The 10,168-nt window shown below is 40.3% G+C and overlaps 1 protein-coding gene across 2 annotated transcripts in view; it reads left to right on the top strand.

The window, feature by feature from the left end:
• The first annotated feature begins 1,386 nt into the window (after positions 1 to 1,386).
• LOC106590611 (semaphorin-5A) overlaps positions 1,387 to 10,168 on the top strand; it is a 334,049-nt gene continuing 325,267 nt past the window's right edge. Inside the window, exon 1 of one of the 2 annotated variants that reach the window (XR_014383102.1) lies at positions 1,387 to 1,839. The gene's annotated coding sequence lies outside the window, so the exon portion shown is untranslated. The remainder of the gene's footprint in view (positions 1,840 to 10,168) is intronic. The other variant, XM_082970801.1, reaches the window with a different exon arrangement.

Genomic DNA, 10,168 nt, shown 5'->3' with positions numbered 1-10,168 from the left:
GCATTTTTATGAAAGTTTCCTGATTTGAATGTAGATGTGTGGGTACAAAGCGACTATCCTACTGTATCTGTGTTCAGCTAGGCCAGTACAGGAAGAGGCAGAGGTCTATTTAACAGTCTGTTGTTGACTTAATAACTAAATGCATCTGTCAAAGCAGCAACACAGGATGACTGTCATAGATGGGCCGTGTCTGTGAACAGCTTGACCGACATGTTCATTTGGCTGCAGGGATAAAAAAAAAGGACAAATAAGGTCTTGAATTGAAGATGTCACGCTCAAGGCATGAACATGTATACACATTTTGACAGTTTATATGGGCATAGTATTTGCTACATGCTGATTGGCAAGGTGTGGATGTGCGTTAAGATTTGAAATGGACCAACGTCTGAGAAGTTGATTATTACTTTTGACAGAATTAAAATGAGTTGAAATGTATTTCTTTTGGTTTTATTGATATTTCTATTCACAAGGAGGTAGGCTGTATTTTGCTGCTTCTCTGAAAGGCCTTTTTAAACATGGTGCTGTTTTCACCCAAACAATATCTGTCAAAAGTAGGAGCCGTTATCATCTATCACATCCGGCCGTGATTGGACGTTTCACAGGGCGGCGCACAATTGGTCCAGTGTCGTCAGGGTTTGGCCGTCATTGTAAATAAGAATTTGTTCTTAACTGACTTGCCCTGGTTAAATAAACGTTAAATAAAATAAAATAAATAAAAAATATTCACAGAACTGTTGTTTCACTCAAGGCTACCTGGCACACGACATGTCTCCAACTTGGACTTGGCATGGTAAAATTGAGTGTAGAGACTAGATATGAAATAATAAATGTTAGCATAGTCAACAAAAAACATTGGGATTTCATGGGTCAATGGACTTTCTATGACAGTGATATGTGGTTGTCTCACCTAGCTATCTTAGGATGTACTAACTGTAAGTCCCTCTGGATAAATGACTAAAATGCTAAATGTAAATGAATGGAGGCAGAGATCCTGAGAAAAAAAATAAAAAACAAAGAAGAACATGGCTTTTACATAAGTGCTCTGGACCAAAAGATGGCTTTTGCCTTCATCTAGAGAACATACTTATGGAACGCTATGACAGCCTATGTGTTCCCAACAAGTTTCATGAACATGATGAAATATATGTCTGCCAACTCAGTATGCAAAGGGAATGTAAAGGGCCACCCGACAGAGGATATATTAAATAAACATATTAAAGCAAAAATAACAACAAAAAACAAGAGGTGAGGCAAACAACTGTCTGTATCTCAAGAGAAACGAAACGGTTTTGAATGTAAACATTTTAAAAAAGCAAAGTAGGGGCGCACTGGTCCTTCAGTTCCTTTTAAAATCCTGCGAACCCCATGTCTATCACAGAGCGCTTGCTTTGCACGCAGCAACCAACATAGCCGCGCACTCTGCAAAGCGCCGCCAGATCACCCTTCGTGCTACAGTTATAACAAAGTTTAAAGCGTACGCGTCGCTTGGTTTGCGTCCTGGTCCCTTGTCTCAGTGACCGAGGCTATTGTCTGTGAGCTGGAGCGGAGCTCAGCAGTGCGGCGCAGTGTCCAGTTACATAGCGCGCTGCGCGAGGAGACACGAGGACAGAAAAATATACAACCCTGGAGAGACGCATAGAGAGAGAGACCTGGGAAATCTGCTCAGTAGTCAGAGACTGAGTTACTGGACGTTTTGGATATGAGAACGCAAACTGTGATTACTCTATCTTTACCTTCATTTCCCTGAGCCACGCCAACGCTCATCTTCTTCTTCAGACTGGTTGAAACTCGCAGCGTTGCTCCTGCTAGATGAACGGGTGTAGTTGGAGACTTAACTTGGTGAGTGGTTTACAAATCTTGGCGCCTGACTTGCATTACCTTGACTATATTTTCTTCTTTCCGAATTATACCTTTCACTGGACATGCTGAACTGGTTATAGTGTAGTCTTGCAGTCTAAATACTGCAACCTCGGGAGTTTTTTTTTTACTGGAGAAAGATTAAACGTTTCCACCTGCTCTGTTCTATTGTTGTGCACAATTCAGCTGTTTAAATACCTACAATAAATATATATAACACTTTCACCATTTAATAATAATAATAATATTAGCCGATGATATTATTCACAAAAGAATAAGAATATCCGGGTGAAGAAGTTTGCAGTGTTTATCTGAAAGGTTTTAGTACCGCTTGGTGGTGCTGACGCTGTGATTATGTCCCCCTCACACGCGCTTCATGACATTCTCGCCTCTGCGCTATGTAGGTCGATACATTGCGATTCAAGTATTCATTTCTATAATAAAATATCCACTGGTAGTGAAGGCTCGTTTGTCATGGTGTTTTGGTCTGTGTAATTACATAGGTAGGCCTACTTGTCCCATCCTATGATTACTCTGTCAGTCTTACCTTCTGCCTCTTCTCTGTACCTATCGACCCCATTACATGTGTACAAATCAACAGTCAAGTAATTAAGCTTTAATTGAAGCACAGTAACTCATTAGTTTACAACATATTTGGTGTGAAACGTAGTTCGATTTTGTGTGAATTATTGTAATTGACTTTGGTAAGAAACTATTTCCTAGTAAAAAAAATCCTAGAAAGAAATCTGATTAGAATCCAATAGAAATATATATCCTATAGGATTTTTAATTTGGATTCATGTATTGGAATCCTATAGGATCCTATAAAATATAATCCTAAAGGATATAATCCCATAAGAGTCTAATGGGACTGGTTCCAAAATCTAATAGTATTTTTCAATTGGATTCTTGCATTGGAATCCTATAGGATTCTATTGGAAAAATCACTAATCCTATAGGATTCTATTTGAAAAATCACTAATCCTATAGGATTCTATTGGAAAAATCACTAATCCTATAGGATTCTTTTGGAAAAATCACTAATCCTATAGGATTCTTTTGGAAAAATCACTAATCCTATAGGATTCTTTTGGAAAAATCACTAATCCTATAGGATTCTTTTGGAAAAATCACTAATCCTATAGGATTCTATTGGAAAATCACTAATCCTATAGGATTCTTTTGGAAAAATCACTAATCCTATAGGATTCTTTTGGAAAAATCACTAATCCTATAGGATTCTTTTGGAAAAATCACTAATCCTATAGGATTTTTGCCAGGTTACTATCCTGTTGGACAATGTTTCCAAATGGAACAGGAGGTGAATTTAAGGTCTTGTTTTGTTATGGAACCCTGGATATCAGTTTTGTTGTTGACTACTGTTGACTACTTGACAGTTATTTTGATGATATACAGCAGGTGTTTCCCTTCTGTTGACTTTGAATGCATCAGGATTGGCACTTTTGCTGTGTGGGAACATTTTACCTTTGTACTCCTCAGTAACAGTACTCTACATTGCTATCCATTCTAATTCAACACCACAGATTCTGTCTTGTCAGCCCATTACGTTATACTAACCTTTAGGTAGTATAAAGGGCATTCATATTGAGACTGGAATCGCTTACAGTAGGTCTGTATTGCCAAATTTATTAAGGCTTCATAAGAAAACAAAGACAAGGAGATATAATGAACAATTTCATTGTCCACACTTGTGCTTCAATACCTTTTTGAAGACAAACTATTCACTCCAACACATTGTCTTTTACGAAACAGGCTTTAGTCTGTAATCTTTGAACTCAACTCTGGACTTGCAAGTCAGTTCCACTGCATTGTTTCATTGTTCCCTCTCTAATTAGGGACTGATTTAGACCTGGGACACCAGGGAAGCCAGTTCCACTGCATTGTTTCATTGTTCCCTCTCTAATTAGGGACTGATTTAGACCTGGGACACCAGGGAAGCCAGTTCCACTGCATTGTTTCATTGTTCCCTCTCTAATTAGGGACTGATTTAGACCTGGGACACCAGGGAAGCCAGTTCCACTGCATTGTTTCATTGTTCCCTCTCTAATTAGGGACTGATTTAGACCTGGGACACCAGGGAAGCCAGTTCCACTGCATTGTTTCATTTTTCCCTCTCTAATCAGGGACTGATTTAGACCTGGGACACCAGGAAAGCCAGTTCCACTGCATTGTTTCATTGTTCCCTCTCTAATCAGGGACTGATTTAAACCTGGGACACCATTTGTGTGCAATTCATTATCAGGTAGAACAGAAAACCAGCAGGCTCCGGACCTCGTAGGGTAAGAGTTGAATACCCCTTGTCTATAAGATGCATCCCAACGGTGGGCCGTTTTAAAGGGGTTGAGGTGACAGTGTGTATGACCTGTTCAGTGTGTGACTGTGTGAGTTCGCCTCACCTCAGAAACCTAACTGTCTATCTCCTGACATCAGCTCCTTATTGGCCTCCATCCCTACATGTTCTGATTCATCCTGAGTGTCTCTTTCCATCATATTAGGTGGTGTAGGAGGATGAGCTATCCGCTGTATTTTACTGCTGAGAGCATTCAGAAACCCTCAGACCAACATGAATATGAATGCGGCTGTGGAAATTACCTCAGAAATATCTCTTTATATCGCAACTCAACAATATACAGGTCTTTGTGGCATTTCTACTGTACTTTGTCATAATGATGGATGTTTCAAATAATTCTGAATGTATCTTTTGTCCTGAAGGAAGTGATGAACATGGCAATAGGCCTACTGTAATCCCAGAGCCTTTTCTGCTGTGCGGATGGTGCTGTCTCATACAGTGCACCCCACGACTAACAGTGACCTCCATCCAGATGGCTGAATTACTCTGAGAGTTTTGGCAGAGTTCCCAGAGTTCACCTCTCAGAAAGGCCTGCTCGGCTCGGCCCGTTAAAATCCCTGAAAACACGATAGAAAGTGAGAGAGAGGTAGAGGGAGAGATAAAAGGGAAAAGAGAGAGTGGAGGGGGAGACGGTGGGAGATAAGGGGTTGGGGGAAAATTGATCTGATGGGATACCGCTCTGCAAAGTTACTGGGTTTATATTATAGCTGTTTCAACAAGGAAAACTCACTAGACAGAGAAAACACAATATATGCTGAAAAACACCCTACCTCCTTCCTTTTCTACTCCCAAGCACCATCACAAAGATAACCACTGAACTGTGAACTTTACTTACAGAGAAGTAGAGCAGCTGAGCCTATCTCTCTCTCTCTCTTTCTCTCTCTTTCTCTCTCTCTCTCTCTCTCTCTCTCTCTCTCTCTCGCTCATGTCAATTAAATTAAATTCAATTCAAGGGCGTTATTGACATGGGAAACATATGTTAACATTGCCAAAGCAAGTGAAGTAGATAATAAACAAAAGTGAAATAAACAATACAAATGAACAGTAAACATTACACTCTCTCTCTCAATTCAATTCAATTCAATTCATGGGCGTTATTGACATGGGAAACATATGTTAACATCGCCAAAGCAAGTGAAGTAGATAATAAACAAAAGTGAAATGACCAATAAAAAATGTACAGTAAACATTACACTCACGAAGTTCCAAAAGAATAAAGACATTTAATAGTATGTCTATTTACAGTGCTGTAATGATGTGCAAATAGTTAAAGTACAAAAGGGGAAAAAAATAAACATAAATATGGGTTGTATTTACAATGGTGTCTGTTCTTCACTGGTTGCCCTTTCCTTGTGGCAACAGGTCACAAATCTTGCTTCTGTGATGTCACACTATGGTATTTCACCCAATAGATATGAGAGTTTAGCAAAATTGGATTTGTTTTAAAATTCTTTGTGGGTATCTCTATCTCCCCCCCCCTCTCTCTCTCTCTCTCTCTCTCTCTCTCTCTCTCTCTCTCTCTCCCTTTCATTCTCTCTCTCTCTCTCTCTCTCTCTCTCTCTCTCTCTCTCTCTCTCTCACTCTCTCTCTCTTTCTCTCTCTCATCTATTTCTCTGTCTCTCTCTCTCTGTCTTTCGCTCTCAGCTAATTCCTTCTCTCTCTCTCTCTTTCTCTCTCTATCCCGCTCCTTCTCTCTCCAGTCATTTGGTGTGAATAGCAACATATGATTAGCTGGTGTGATTGATATTTCAGCGCAAACAAAGCAATTAGTCGGCTGTTTGGAGAATTCCGGAATGAAAGTGACCTCACGGACCACGGCGTTCTCAGCGGTCACTATAGAGACAGATTGAGCGACAGCACCATTGTTGACCCGCTTTGTGATTGTGCATCTCTTTGGGGAAGGGACTTGGGATTGGGAGCAGGACAGAATGCTGTTTAGGATTAAAAGAGACATTGTCATGTGCTTGTGATCTAAAAGGACATTACCCTCTTCCTCAGTGCTCTTAAAAATGATTGTGTTACTAATTCGACTGACACGGGCTGGAGAGGACCACTGAAAGAAACTGGCCTTACATAGAAAACCCTTCCAATAACATAATAGATGAGTTTGTAATCATTGGTTTGAAATGGGGTTTTAATCCCACGCACATTCTCCCAGGCATTGATTTAATGCTGGTCGAAGCAAACATTATATTCCAACTAAAAACCACCTACTTCCTCCCTGACCCCCCCAACCCTCTAGTGATCCGTTCTATCACCCCCCCCCTTTTTAGTTTAGATATACTGTAGATCCACTTAGTCCCCATCTCCTCTCTTCCCTGTCCAGTAGCCTCTTCTGGCTAGAGTAAAGGTCCTTCTGTAGGATGATAACCAGTACACACTGAAGTATCAAAGAGCCGTCCGGCTGGTGGCTTATTACCTTGGCACAGACATCCTACCCCTAGGGATGTTGGATAAAGATGGGTGATGGAGGACCATCTTTGTGGATCTGGGTAGACATCAGCACGGATCTAGCATCAGTTTCCCCCACCCCTAAAACCTAACTCTAACTATAAGGCCTAGAGACAGGTTGGCATGACCTGACCTGATAAAGCACCGTACTTTCAATTGTATTTGTCACAGAAAAGTGAAATGTGAAAATAAGAGCCATGATTATTTTTCTTCTCTCTTCTGTTCATCACCCTTGTTTATTTATCAATTTCCGAGATGTGCACGTTCCCATGACTACCCCCGTGGGTCGGGGAGGTGATTGCGGTTTCCGTGGGATACAATGGTGAAATGGAAATGTTGACAGAATGAAACTTAACCATCCGTCACTCCCTGACTAAAGGCAAGCATTGTTGGAGTGGCTGGTCAGTGGTTACCATAGTTACTGCAGAAGGATGCAACATGTTGTCATCCTCTTGTTGTTTTCTGAGAGCTTCTATTGTTGTGATCCTGGCTGAATAACATGTTGTCAGCCTCTTGTTGTTTTCTGAGTGCTTCTATTGTTGTGATCCTGGCTGAATAACATGTTGTCAGCCTCTTGTTGTTTTCTGAGTGCTTCTATTGTTGTGATCCTGGCTGAATAACATGTTGTCAGCCTCTTGTTGTTTTCTGAGTGCTTCTATTGTTGTGATCCTGGCTGAATAACATGTTGTCATCCTCTTGTTGTTTTCTGAGTGCTTCTATTGTTGTGATCCTGGCTGAATAACATGCTGTTATCCTCTTGTTGTTTTCTGAGTGCTTCTATTGTTGTGATCCTGGCTGAATAACATGTTGTCAGCCTCTTGTTGTTTTCTGAGTGCTTCTATTGTTGTGATCCTGGCTGAATAACATGCTGTTATCCTCTTGTTGTTTTCTGAGTGCTTCTATTGTTGTGATCCTGGCTGAATAACATGTTGTCAGCCTCTTGTTGTTTTCTGAGTGCTTCTATTGTTGTGATCCTGGCTGAATAACATGTTGTCATCCTCTTGTTGTTTTCTGAGTGCTTCTATTTTTGTGATCCTGGCTGAATAACATGTTGTCAGCCTCTTGTTGTTTTATGAGTGCTTCTATTGTTGTGGTCCTGGCTGAATAACATGCTGTTATCCTCTTGTTGTTTTCTGAGTGCTTCTATTGTTGTGATCCTGGCTGAATAACATGTTGTCAGCCTCTTGTTGTTTTCTGAGTGCTTCTATTGTTGTGATCCTGGCTGAATAACATGTTGTCATCCTCTTGTTGTTTTCTGAGTGCTTCTATTGTTGTGATCCTGGCTGAATAACATGTTGTCAGCCAGTTGTTGTTTTCTGAGTGCTTCTATTGTTGTGATCCTTGCTGAATAACATGTTTTCATCCTCTTGTTGTTTTCCGAGTGCTTCTATTGTTGTGATCCTGGCTGAATAACATGTTGTCAGCCTCTTGTTGTTTTCTGAGTGCTTCTATTGTTGTGATCCTGGCTGAATGACATGTTGTTATCCTCTTGTTGTTTTCTGAGTGATCTATTGTTGTGATCCTGGCTGAATAACATGTTGTCAGCCTCTTGTTGTTTTCTGAGTGCTTCCATTGTTGTGATCCTGGCTGAATAACATGTTGTCAGCCTCTTGTTGTTTTCTGAGTGATCTATTGTTGTGATCCTGGCTGAATAACATGCTGTTATCCTCTTGTTGTTTTCTGAGTGCCTCTATTGTTGTGATTCTGGCTGAATAACATGTTGTCAGCCTCTTGTTGTTTTCTGTGTGCTTCTATTGTTGTGATCCTGGCTGAATAACATGTTGTCAGCCTCTTGTTGTTTTCTGAGTGCTTCTATTGTTGTAATCCTGGCTGAATAACATGTTGTCAACCGCTTGTTGTTTTCTGAGTGCTTCTATTGTTGTGATCCTGGCTGAATAACATGTTGTCAGCCTCTTGTTGTTTTCTGAGTGCTTCTATTGTTGTGATCCTGGCTGAATAACATGTTGTCAGCCTCTTGTTGTTTTCTGAGTACTTCTATTGTTGTGATCCTGGCTGAATAACATTTTGTCAGCCTCTTGGTGTTTTCTGAGTGCTTCCAGTATTGTGATCCTGTCACGTCCTGACCATAGTAAGAGGTTATTTTCTATGGTAGAGTAGGTCAGGGCGTGACAGGGGGTGTTTTGTGTTTTTCTATGTTTTCTATTTCTATGTTTAAGTTCTAGTTTTTCTATTTCTATGTTGGGGTTGTTTGGGTTGATCTCCAATTGGAGGCAGCTGGTCCTCATTACCTCTGATTGGAGATCATATTTAAGTAGGGGTTTTCTTCCTGGGTTTTTGTGGGTTATTATATTTTGAGTAGTGTTTGTTTCTCTGCGTCACGGTTTGTTGTTTTGTCGATTCAGTTATTTATATATTGCAAAGTTTCACGGATTAAATAATATGTGGAACTACAACCACGCTGCACTTTGGTCTGCTCCTTTAGACAACTGTGACAGATCCTGGCTGAATAACATGTTGTTAGCCTCTTGTTGTTTTCTGAGTGCTTCTATTGTTGTGATCCTGGCTGAATAACATGCTGTTATCCTCTTGTTGTTTTCTGAGTGCTTCTATTGTTGTGATCCTGGCGGAATAACATGTTGTCAGCCTCTTGTTGTTTTCTGAGTGCTTCTATTGTTGTGATCCTGCCTGAATAACATGCTGTTATCCTCTTGTTGTTTTCTGAGTGTTACTATTGTTGTGATCCTGGCTGAATAACATGTTGTCATCCTCTTGTTGTTTTCTGAGTGTTACTATTGTTGTGATCCTGGCTGAATAACATGTTGTCATCCTCTTTTTGTTTTCTGAGTGCTTCTATTGTTGTGATCCTGGCTGAATAACATGCTGTTATCCTCTTGTTGTTTTCTGAGTGTTACTATTGTTGTGATCCTGGCTGAATAACATGTTGTCAGCCTCTTGTTGTTTTCTGAGTGCTTCTATTGTTGTGATCCTGGCTGAATAACATGTTGTCAGCCTCTTGTTGTTTTCTGAGTGCTTCTATTGTTGTGATCCTGGCTGAATAACATGTTGTCAGCCTCTTGTTGTTTTCTGAGTACTTCTATTGTTGTGATCCTGGCTGAATAACATGTTGTCAGCCTCTTGGTGTTTTCTGAGTGCTTCCAGTATTGTGATCCTGTCACGTCCTGACCATAGTAAGAGGTTATTTTCTATGGTAGAGTAGGTCAGGGCGTGACAGGGGGTGTTTTGTGTTTTTCTATGTTTTCTATTTCTATGTTTAAGTTCTAGTTTTTCTATTTCTATGTTGGGGTTGTTTGGGTTGATCTCCAATTGGAGGCAGCTGGTCCTCGTTACCTCTGATTGGAGATCATATTTAAGTAGGGGTTTTCTTCCTGGGTTTTTGTGGGTTATTATATTTTGAGTAGTGTTTGTTTCTCTGCATCACGGTTTGTTGTTTTGTCGATTCAGTTATTTATATATTGCAAAGTTTCACGGATTAAATAATATGTGGAACTACAACCACGCTGCACTTTG

Source organism: Salmo salar, chromosome 29 (assembly GCF_965601325.2).
Source record: "Salmo salar chromosome 29, fSalSal1, whole genome shotgun sequence".
Taxonomy (NCBI): Eukaryota; Metazoa; Chordata; class Actinopteri; order Salmoniformes; family Salmonidae; genus Salmo; species Salmo salar.
The sequence above is the reverse complement of the archived record's forward strand: the minus strand, read 5'-3'. Positions and strand labels throughout refer to the sequence as shown.